Source organism: Neovison vison, chromosome 2 (assembly GCF_020171115.1).
Source record: "Neovison vison isolate M4711 chromosome 2, ASM_NN_V1, whole genome shotgun sequence".
NCBI lineage: Eukaryota > Metazoa > Chordata > Mammalia > Carnivora > Mustelidae > Neogale > Neogale vison.
In genome coordinates, this window is record NC_058092.1 from 96,560,790 (window position 1) to 96,573,147 (window position 12,358).

General features: G+C 47.4%; 1 pseudogene; it reads right to left on the bottom strand.

Moving 5' to 3' along the window:
- Positions 1-5,433: 5,433 nt before the first annotated feature.
- On the bottom strand, positions 5,434-5,551 carry LOC122901330 (annotated as a pseudogene).
- Between the last annotated feature and the right edge of the window lie 6,807 nt (positions 5,552-12,358).

Genomic DNA, 12,358 nt, shown 5'->3' on the forward strand with positions numbered 1-12,358 from the left:
AGAAAAAAAGGAACGAGATGTCTTCCTTGTGATGAACTCTTGGGATTTAGTCTCTTAAGTTTCCTTCCCATGTTATTTGTGCCACCTGTCAGGCCTCTTCCTGAACCCTCCCCTCTCATCCCCACTGGATGTCCAAGGGAGGTCTCACATAGCCTGTCCCCAAACAAACTCTTGTTTTCTCCCCTAAGTGCATTCATCCTACCATCCATCCCATCTAGGTAAGTGATGACTCCATTTTGCCAGATACTCAGGTCAGAAACCCTTTGAAGCCCCACGTCCAATACATCAGGAAATCTTACACGCTCTACCTTCAAAATATATCCAGAATCCAACACATCTCTCCCATCCATGCTACCTTCTCTTTTGCTGTCCTCCTGGGCCCAGCCTTGCACCATCCCCCACAGTCCATTCTCAACAGTAGAGAGCCTTCCTTCTATAATGGGTCAGATCACTCACTCCCTTGATAAGAGCCTCACTCAGGGAAAAGTCTGAGTCCTCCCAATGACCTCCAAGACTGAATGAAGCTGGCCCCACAGCCTCCCTGCACTTAACCCCTTACTTGCTCACATTATCCTGGCTATTCTGGCCTCCTTGATTTTCCTCAAGTCTGTTAGGCACACTCCCAGCTCAAGACCTTTGCAATTGCTCTTCCCTCTGCAAGGAACGTTTTTCGCCTAAGGATGACAAGGTTCACCTCCTTGACTCTTCTAGGCCTTTTCACTAAGGACTTCTCTGCCCTCTTCCTATATAACACTGCACTCTCTAACCCCAGACTAGACACTCTTTATGTTTTCTTCTCCATACTTATCACCACCATATTTTATTTAGACATTTGTCTGTCTTCTCCACGAGAGTATAAATTCCTTTAGAACAGGTTTTTCTTGGAGAGGGTCTGCTTGTTCGTTGCTGTTTTTCAGCACTTAACGGCACATATGAATGAATGAATGAATGAATGCCCTTATTCCTCTAAATCTTAGTTGGAACCTCAGGTAAACCCAGGGGCAGGGTGGAATGGAAGTCCGAGAGAAAGGTCCTATTCCCTTCTCCTCACAACTATTCTCACCCTCCAGAACATTCTTTTCTCTCTTTACCTAACTCCAACTCATCCTTGAGAGGTCATCTTAAATATCTCCAGCCTAGGGGACTAAATTAGGCACCTCTCTAAATGCTTATGTAGTTCCGGAATTTCTCTTTGCAGCACTCTGCATGCTCAGAATTTTAGAATAAATTATTCATAAGTGTTGTTTAATGTTTGCTTTCCCCATTGGACTGTGAGTATCACCAGGCAGGGGTTGCATTAGTCTTTGCTCACAGCTGGGTCCTGGCAATGCAGCACACAGCTTGGCACCTGTGTGTGCTCAGTTAGTGACAATTGACAGTTGACAGAAAATGGGATTTTAAATGTGCCATCAAAGCTTGAAAATATGGTGAGACCTCCTCATGGTGTCATAGGGCAGGCCCTCACAAACGCTTATTAAATATTTAAATGGAGAGACGTGAAACTTTCCAGGGAGGGGCCAAGGCCGGGTTCACCTGAGCTGTGATGTAGCCAGGGTCTGTGTTTGATTCCTTGAACTGTTTGAACCACTCATTGTCACGTGTGGGTTCAGTTTGCAAAAGCAGCTCTTGGGATAATGTCTTGTGTGCCCTTAGTTGGGATTTATGCCCTATGGATAAGGAATGCCTTGCTTAAGACCTTGGCTTCATCTTCCACACTGTTAGGGAGTCCATTGAGGGTGTTAACCAAAAAGGAAATACATGCATTTTCCACTCAATGAAAAATACACACAATTTTAGAGCCAGAGGACACCACTGAATCCTGTGCTCTCATTTCACAGAAGAGAAAACTGAGGCTCAGAGAATTAAGATGACTTGCCTAAGGTCACGCAGAGCATTAATGACAGATCTAAGAATCCAGAAATCTGATGTCAACATATGTTCTTATCACTATGCTACAATTATGTTTTTTTCTGCTCCCTGAAATAAAACTCCTTGTTAAAAAGAAAACTTAACAATAACATTAAGAAATGACAGAGTGCCTTAAGAAGTAAACTTTAAAACTTTAAACTATTACTTTGAATAAGTATTAGTAAACTAAGCACAATATATTACCTTTATTAATGATTAACTTTAAATTTTAATCTTACTTGATCTCTTTCCCTTAGGCTTGAATAAAAGCGTTCTTCTAGTTCACCCAGACTTCTTATTTCTCAGCTTACAATTACACATCCAAAACTGTCATTGTGGAGGCCAAGGGCAGGCCTTCCCAAGATGAGCCACAGGGGCATGTAGATTATTTTGAGCTGAAAACAACCAGGACCCAAAAGACTCAGGAAGAAACTTTGGCCTCCCCCTCAAGTGCCTAAAAATAAATTTTTAAATTTGTATTTTTTTATTATGTTATGTTAGTCACCACATAGTACCTTATCAGTTTTTGATGTGGTGCTGCATGATTCCTTATTTACGTAACACCCAATCTGAGGGTTTCAGAGGGCAGGGGCAGGGATGGGGGGATGGGTTAGCCCAGTGATGGGTATTAAGGAGGGCACATATTGCTAAAAGAATTTAGATAGAGGACTTGTACCAGGAAGAGAGCTATTATCAGAGATTCCATTTTACCTAAGAAGCCTATCTGCAAAACAGGAAAGATCTTGTTTTCTAAAGCTCTCCTCTCACATTCCTGCTAACGGCCTTCCTCCTCCTCATATCCCCAGACTCCTGCCCCTCTCCTTAGAGCAGGATGACATATATACTTCATTTTGCCTATCTTTGGACTTTCATGTGTTTGGGGATTCCCCATACATACAAAATTAAATTTTATTTCCTTCTGTTAATCTGTTTAATGTCAATTCAATTGCTAGTTCAGCTAGAAGAATCTTTGAAAGGCAGAGGAAATTTCTTCCTCCCTGGCATCATGTTGACTCAACTTTTGGAGGTAAGGCTCTTCTCGGCTGCGAAGAAGCATTACATGCGAACTGGGCTACTGGGCTACGAAGCATTGGATGCGAACCATGTTTCTGATCTTCCTTTTCTCTTTCCTTCTCCTCCCTCTCCTTCCTCCTCCTCTCCTGTCCCATCCCTCACTGAATTATATGGTTCTACTGAAAACCTGTGATTCCCTTTTCTCCAGAACTTAACTTGTTTCATCAACCCTTCTATTGCAGATATATTTGGTTTTACTTGAAATTTGTGGGTAATTTGAATACAGCCAAGAAGTTTTCTTGATGACTCCCTTGCAGCTGTACCTCGACCTTGACTTAGAGGCCAAACAAATGACTTATAATTATTACCAAAGAAGTGGGAAGACTCCTAGCTTCCTGTGGGGAAGTTACAGTGGGAGCTGGGACACATAGCCTTAGTGGCAGGTGTCTATGGTGATGCTTCTTGCCACTCCACTGCCAGACCCTGTTCTGAGCCACCACCATCTATTGCCGGAGTTACTGCAATAGACTCCCCACTGGCCTCCCTGCTCCCACACACGCCTCCCTCCCCCCACAGCCTATTCTCAGCATAGCAGCCAAGGTGATCTATGTAAAATGGAAATGTGGACTCTGTCGCTCCTTAACTCCGAGCCCTGTAATGGCCCCCCATTCCTCAGGGAGAACTGAAGTCCTCACACCAGCCCAAAGGACCCCTTCTCCCTTTGTTAAATCTGATTTCTTTTTCTCTTGCTCATCACTCTGGTCCTCATGCTCTGTACACCAGCCCCCTTGGAATCTCTCAAACACACCAGACACCCCTACTTGAAGGCCTTTCTATTGGCTGATTACTCTACTGAAGTGCCTTTACCTGTGTAAGGCTCTATTCAGATCATGCCTTCTCATTGAGGACAGACTAGCAAGGCACGCTATTTACTATGATCCCTGCTCCCACCCTGCCCTTCCAAAACCCTTTAACCTGCTTGACTTTCTCTTTCCTCTAATATCACTTCCCCCTTCTGGGGTTCCACACAATCTACATTTTTGTGCTATTTATTGTTCACTGTCTATCTTCCCAGTTAGGATGTCAGCTCTCTGAGGATAAGGATCTTCCTTGTCCAAGCACCTAGGACAGGGCCTGGCACAGGGCAGGCACCCAAGAAATACCTGATGAATTGAATCGCTCAATTGCGAAGGTACTCCAAGTACTTAGTAGCCGGCACTTTTGGAGTACTTACTCTGTGCCAGGCATCATTCTAAGCCTTGTAGATGTAACTTATTTGATTGACAGTGAGTGCTGGTTTCTGGCTGTTTTGGATCCCCCCTAAGCTGTGCAATGCTTTGTGGTTTGGCAAGTGATTCTCTGCCAGGTGACACCTACAGTCCTGGGCAAGGAGGGAGGGGGAGGGGCTAAAAGAAGGGAGGATAGTGCAGCTGGAAACAATAATTCAGTATACTGACATTTTACAGTACAGATGATTGAAATAAGCTTTAAAATATTCTACTCTGCTAGTTGGGTTATGTTGGGAGGAATGAACAAATGGAATAAGAAAGAATTACAGGCAGCTTGAACAGAAAAGAAATTCTGGAGCACAACATTCATAATCCAGGTAAACAGAAACACAAAGGTCACCATCAGTTGGCAAGACACAACTGATTGTTTTTGTGTGGCCCTCAGAATAAAAAGCACGTTTAAGTTGAAAGCAACTAGAATATGACTTTTACAGATACATGTATATTCTGAGCTCCCTGGGCCTCTCTAGCTTGTGGGTTCAAGTGCTTCACTGGTCACAGTAATAGCTCAGATTTCTTAGGCTGTCCCCTCCACCTGCTCACCAGGGAACTCAGCCCCCTGTAGAAGCTACTCCTTGCTATTGCTGGAGGATTGGCATCAGTACCGTTGGCTTTTGTCTTGACTGGGTCACTGGGGAGAAACCTCACATGACTTTGATCACCTAGGTGCTGCTGTTTCCTTAAACTTATGCTGTTCGGAAGGTGGCTGTGGGGCACTTGACATGCAGCTGATCCAAACTGAGGGGTGCCGCACTAGAAAATACACATTAGATTTCAAAGACTTAGTACAAAAAAATGTAACGTATCTCAGTGATATCTAAGAAAGCTTTGAGAAAAGGGTGTTGTATTGTCTTCTTTAGCAGCACTGAATAAATAGCCATCATTGGTAGATTTGGCCAGGGGCAGTGACCAGCCAGGACCCTGCCTGACCCCAGCAGGCACCTTCAATCTTAGCTCACACTATTTTCACCTTCCTTCTACGCTCCAGCCATACTGGACCTTATTCTAGCTCTTCAACCACATTGTTGCTTCCTTGGGGCTTTTGCACAAGTCCTTCCCACTGGCTGGAAACCTCTTTGCCCTCTGTCTATGTACCTGGCTCTCTCTCATCCTTCAGACCTCAGCTTAAATGACGCCACCTCACAGAGGACCTCCAGGCTACCCAGTATGAAAATAGATTCCCCTATGTTATTCATTTTATTTATAACACGTGTCCCAGCTTAGTCTACAATAGCTTCCTTGTTTGTAGGTTTCCCATCCAAGTACTAACCAGGCCCGACCCTGCTTAGCTTCCGAGATCAGAGGAGATCGGGCGCGTTCAGGGTGGTATGGCCGTAGACCCTTGTTTGTAGGTTAAGATCTGTCTCCCACGTTAGACTCTGAACTTTACGGAAGTAGAAACTGTTCTGTATTATATTGTATTATTTGTTCACAATTATTCCTTCTTTTTCTGCACTTGCCATGGCTGAATTAGAAGTGGATGTTCTTCCCTACCTCACTAACTTCCAACATGACCTTGAGACTTGCTTGGGTTAATGACCTATTCATGGGAGTGACCAGAGGACTTCAACATGCTTGCATGGCTCGGCTTGAGTTTTTGGAGCTACTTCTTCCTGCCATGAGAAAAGCGTCCATACATAGCTCTTGTTTCTGCTTACTGAAACCTAAAATGAGGACCTGTGAAAAGGACCCGAACCCCATCCTGAGCTCTGAAGAAGAGCTTTCCAAGCTGATCTGCAGCTCTGCGAGCAGGGAAAATAAATGTTGTTGACAGCCGCTGGTACTTAGAGGTAGTTTCTTATGTGACATTGTTGTAGCAATAGCTCACAATTCCATGGACTGCTTTATAAGACACTCAATAAATATGTGTTGAGTGAATGAAAGGAACATTTTCCTTTGGAAAGCCAAAAGGTAGAGCGTATAAAGAGTATCTTGGGGACTCTGAAAGCTCGTAGCGAAGAAGAAAAGAAGGGATGGGCCCGTGCATACGAGGAAAGAAGAGCCCAAAGATTCTTTAGGACGAACCTCAGGGAAGACCCTCATGGCCTGAGGAAGAACTTTTCATTTGGTCCCTAAAGCCACGCTAGCATTTAAGGTGTCCTAACCAAAGCTGGAGACAGAGAGGTTACTTATTGGAAGTTAGGATATTGACTAGAGGCATCTATCATTGAAAGCCCAGCACCCTAACCCCGAAGGAGAGATCTAACCCAGCGGAGAGCAACTTCCCTGCAGTTGGCGATTTGGGGGTAGAAGAGAAAATGTGTTCCACAACGTTTTCTTCCCAGTGCCTTTTCCATGTGACGTCTAATGAAGTCTGACGAGGGAGAAGAGGAAGGGGCATGTGTGGGCCGACATGTCAGTTCAGATGAAGATCAGGAGTGAGGAGTATCATTTGCTTCACTCCCTGTAGTGTCTTTGTGGGAAACAGCTGATGGGCGCGCACCGAGGAGAGGAGCCAGGGGTCCCCTGTGGTTTGAATCTTAAACCTCCTACTGAAGCAAGGCAAGTTACTGCAGTCCCTCCGAAGACTCAATAGCCTTGACTCAAACCCAAATATGGCCAGATTTTTAGGAAGGCAAGTCTCTCGTCCTGACAATCCCATTCTGGCCATCCCTGCTTCACCACCTGACTAGCTGTCAGGCTGGGGTCAGCACATTCCATGAATGCAGCCCAGAGACATCCGTCTCTTTGCAAAGGCCAAGCCTCGCCTCTGCGGGCCCCCTGGAGCCTCCGTAGGGGGAAGCTGCTCTATCAGTTGCTGCCGCTGCTCTCCTTAGCACCTTGCCAGCCTGTCTGGCTCCTTAGCACCTTGCCAGCCTGTCTGGATACGCACTTTCACCAACAACCTTGTCAGATGTTCCCAAGAAAGGCTGTGGCTGAGGGAAGTGGAAAACATAAATATTTTGTCACTTTCATAGGCTTTGCAGAGCCTGGGATCCCGAGGGGCCCGGCACTGGCTTAGAGTTAAACTCTTCTCATTTCTATCCTCCCTAGACTCTGCCTCCTCCCTCAGCCCAGCACATTCCTCTTGTCAAAGGCCTGCAGAGAGAACATGCAGGCTTCCCGCAAAAATGTCAGTAGGTTCTGACCCAACTTTTAGGCTTCTCTGAAGAGAGGGTTTTGAGATCAAGAAGATCCCATCTGGTGTGAGAGACCAAGATGGTGCCTGATCATGATTTTAAAAAGGAGCCTCCCCTGGTGATTATCCTGGGACCTGACCTAGGAATGGCAGATGGAAGAGTATGGAGTGGGTCAAAGTCTAGAATCACATCTGCCCACTGAGGTAGGAAAGTCCTGGAAGGAACAAAATCAGAGGCTCGGTGGTCCTGTCAAGTAGGCTGAAGGCTGACATCTCCAGAAAGGTAGAATCAGCTTCGGGAAATGGTCCTCTGTGTTTCAGCTCCCAGTGTGTCTGCATAGCTCCTCCTGGATAGTTTCCAGCTGACCGCAGAACACCCGAAGCCAAGGGGGACAGAGACCAGGCCTAGTGGGTAGTTGGGCTTCTGCCAACAGAACCTAAAATAGGGTTCTGGGATCAGCGACTCCCCCTGCCCCATCCCCAGGTCCTCTGCAGAGCCTGGAAGGAATGTCTTGCATGTCGCAAGGTCTGCTAATGGCACTGGGAGCCTGGGAGCAAGATGGTCCTGACCAGGGAACTGCCTGGTCTGTAAGCACCTGCTATTCTCTGTGGTAATGGTAGGGGCTGGAGGAAGAGACACAGAGGGGTAAAGTGGGAAGAAGCTGGAAGTCAGGACCTGCGCTTCTGGGAACTCCAGGTGACCAAGTGGACATGGCCACATCTTGCTAAGGAGGCAATGAGCATCCCTCAAACCTGGGCAGGTGACACGCCACCTCTCTGTCTTTTGTCACAGCTGCCGGACTTCCTGCTGCAGGCAGGAGGGGGCTGGTTTTGGCTGGGTACGGTCTCGCTGCATCCTGGCTGTAGGTCAAAGTCATGGTGGGGCTTCAGCCTTGGGCACTCAAGAAACTGAAACAGAGCAGACTGGAGGTGGAAAAACACCACAGCTTAATACATTTTGAAGGACAGTGAAAAAAGACCTTGGCCCCAAATCAGATTGTTCCTGATCTAAAATTAAAAGCGATTTAAGCCTTAACATTGGAGAAGAGAGGCAGATAATAGTTGGGAGGGTGGGGAGAGTGATCGCTTTTCTTTTCACCTCGTGGCTGGGAGCAGACCTTTCCAAGATTTCTCTGGACAGGATTTATTTACTGTCTTTTAAAAAAAAATTGCACTTTGCATGAAGATTTTGCAAATGCCAGGCATCCGGCATGCCAGGTGCCCAGCCAAACCTCTTGTGGTTAGCCTTGAAATGAGATCATTTCACAGTGAGAAGGAGGTCAGGTTGCAAAGAGGGGAATTCATTTGGCTGCATCAATATGTAGGCTGCAGTAAAACCACAGAACAAAATGTTGTTGCCCTGCCCCAGAGGCAAGCCCTGAACACAAACTTGAACTCCTCAAGTAGCTATTCCCATCTCCCCCAAGACTCTCCTATATACTTCTCTCCCCTTGCCAGCCTCTTCTTAGAATGATCATTGGAATTCCAATTTGCGAGGCAGGTGTATCATAAGAAACTCCCCAAGTGTGTAATACACTCTTCTGAATTCAGAAGGTATATAGATGAAAGGCTCACATCCACTTCTCCTAAAGTATCCTGTTTGCCCAACCAATGTGAAAAAGGGGGGCTTTTCCTTTGCCAACCAAACTGCCAGAGACGGCGAAGACTTGTCCACTTCCGCCTCCCAATTTGATTCACTCAGGAGTCATTGAATCCCTACAACAAAGAGCCCAGGCCAGAGCTGAGGGTTCCAGGAGCCGCAAAAGCACAGGTGGCCGGTTTCATGCCTAACTGGATTCTTATGGGAGAGGAGAACAGACGTGCTGAGACTAGAGCACAACTCGAGAAAGCCCATGAACATGGGGGCAGCGGGGGTGGGGGGGTGGAATCTGACTGAGCCCTCATTCCAGCGGGGCATGAGGCCACGGAGAAAGGGCTCCATGGGCTGGGGCTCTTGAGGAGACTCACTGCAGAGGCAGGACTTGAGCTGGGGTCCTTTCCCATCCATTTCCATCTATACTGATTTCTACTGCATCTCTGATAAAATTCCATCAGGCATCATGCCTCTGGATGAAAATGCCCAGGCTCTCTTCCTCCACAAAGCAAAGCCTAGAGGGCTGCCTTGGCAGGCCAGAGAACTCAGCCCAGCACTACAGCCCGTAAAGGTGCTTGGCTAAGCATCCCCGACAGCCCGGGGATGGAACGGTGGCTGTTACTTTAGCTGGGAGTAATAGATTCCGGTTACCTGAGCCTCCCTTTCTCACTTGTAAAATGGGGATAAGAAGAACAGTGACGTCCTAGGGTTGTGGTTAGACCAAGCGAGTAGTTTGTGTGCACAGGTAAAATGAGCATGGGACACACAGGAAGTACTCAGCAGCTCTTCCTACTATTATTCCTTTTCCTTTTGGAATTTCTGTATGTTACTCCTTTTAGGAACAGTGTCCCAGTGTCCAAAGTATAAGGGACAGCAAGCAAACCGATAGGATACCAAGAGCGTATAGACTATACTCACCTGTTGATGGTCACCGCCAGAGCATCTGGCTTCCCAATTTATGGGGACCCTGCCTGGGGGTGGGGGCGGGAATTTCTGGCTCTTTGTCTAGAGAGGGTAGAGGTCCGTGATCCCCTCCAGTACTTTATCCCTATTTGTTAATTCTGGTCTTTCAGTGCAAAGTGGACTGAAATAAAACCACAAAGCATATTCCCCTTTTCTTTGGTTTGTTTGTTTGGAAGCAAAAAGGAAGAGACAAGGTTGGAGCACATTTCAGATCCATAAAAGACAAATTAATTATCCCCAAGCAGAAGCTGACCTTTAGCTGGCCCCGGCTCCAGTGCCCGAGCCACAGCTGCACCTGCTTTGAAGATGACAATATCCACTTGCTAAATACTAATAATTAGTCACCAAAGCAGGATAGAGAATGCAGAGCAAAATGAACCTACAATTACTGGACTCATGTGCATCCCCTTCGCCCTTGGAGGGCCAATTACCCCAGCACATTACCATAATTGGACTGACATGTTAACAGCGTCCTCCGTTCTTTGAAAGTGTCACTGTCCCCCTTCCCTGGCCCTCACACCCCTGAGCCTGAGGACTGTCTACACTGCGCCTTATGGCTAGGGCTGGCTGAAGAAGTCAAAGCCGGGCAGCGTTTGAAGGTGCAAGGGGTTTACCAGATGGCCGGTGTGCTGGCCAAGCATATGCACAGAGGATTATCAGGTGAAGGTCACTGCTCCCTATTGTCTGCCTCCAGCTCCCGCCTCCCCTGTCTCCACCTCTATGTCTCATGGAAATAAGATAAAATATGCAAGTGGTTCTGTTGCCCGATGGTAAAATGCCCGTCTCTCCCTCTAGGATTCTAGCCCTTCCTAGGGATCCCTGTGCCACTTACACTACTCTGCAGAGGTCTAAGCCTCGGGAGTGGGGAGGTAGCTGGCCAGAGTATGGGGGCCTTTGCTGCTCAAGGAATGGAGCTCCCAAATTCACAAGCATATGCAAGGACTGCTATCCACAGAGCTATACCCCTGAGCAGAAGGAGTGTGTGGCCTTTGGCTCCTAAGGGGTAGTGGGAGGGTTGGACAGGGGCAGGCTGGGATGGCATGGGGTTCAGCCTGTAACAGACCCCCAGGGCAGTTAGAGCTGGTGGCAGGTGCTCCTCCTTCCAGCAGCCTTCACCCTGGCCCCTGCCGCCTCAACATCATTTTATGAGGTGATCAGTGTCCTATCGATCGAAAGGAGGCTGCCGAGCACCAGCCCCAGTTTTGTGTTGGCAAGGAAGCAAGTTTTTACCGCTGACCTTTCCAAAGCGAGAAACCAGTTAAAAAAAATTTTTTTCACCATCTTCCTCCTCCTTTCCATCTGATTTCTTTCCCCATTGAGCAAAAAGAGCCTTTTCTTTTTCTTCTTCCTCTTCCTTTTTTTTTTTTTTTTTTTTAACAGTCACTGCAACCCTCCAAGGGAAGAGGACTTGGTTTCTGGCTGTGCTCCCACACCCTGGGGAGCCACTCTCAGCCGCTGGGAATGTGTCTGGCCTTCTCCTGCTCCCGCCTCGGCTTAAAGCTACAGTAAGAAAGGGCCTGGGTTGGCAACACCGGCTCAGGGAGGAGGGCTGTGTTTGGTGGGAACCTGTGTCCCCTGGAATGTCACAGAAGACACAGCAAGGAGTGCTTCTGGAGTTGGGCAATGGGGTAGCCCTGAGAAGGCCTCTGCCTTCTCCTGAGGCTGTTCTGGCACTTCCAAGCCCCAGGCTCCCCCCAATTCATACATGAAACGGTCCACAGGGACAAGCCCACTAAGGACCACAGAGTACCCTTCCCGACCCCCCCGGGAAGCAGACACACGAATGTACTCCCCGGTTCCCTCAGCCATCAAATCCTACTCCAGGTGTATACCAGGATCCCAGCATTGTGGCACTATGAAGTATGAATGGATACTTCAGAGTGCATGTTATGATGTCACCGTGGTGGTGTGTTACTATCTATACTCCAGAGTGGGTGACACTCGATTCGTGTGTAAATCGAGTCATGTTCCATCTCCTGACCGCTAGGATCCAGTACAAGGAAAAGGGGGATTCATTCTTGGCTCCTCACGTGTCTTCTCCTCACTATTTGCCTTAGTCACCCACAGACTCGGACAGAAACCTACACACACATGCCCATAATAAGACAAATACAGCCACCAACACAGAAAGTCATGCAACACCCAGAGGCTCACATGCCTTCCCAGAGACAGTCAGCCCCTGCACACAGATACACCCATGGCCCAGGAGACCCATGGGTTACTAGAGAGCACACGCTCCTATCCCACAAATAAGCATTCATATGGATGTCAACATGCACACTCAAAAATGCAGCTTCAGAGATCCATCCGTATGGACAATGTTCTTGGTCTGTAGGTGTGCCATGAAATATGCCAGGATTGAATCTATTCTGTAATTTTATGATCACGGCATTCAAGCTGAGCTCTGTGTGAACACGCCTTTCTGGGTGGCTGACCCTTTATTGCTTGAAATAGGCAGGGCCAGTTGAGTGCTTTTGTAGGATGACTTAAAGAGCTTTGCCTGGTTCCCTG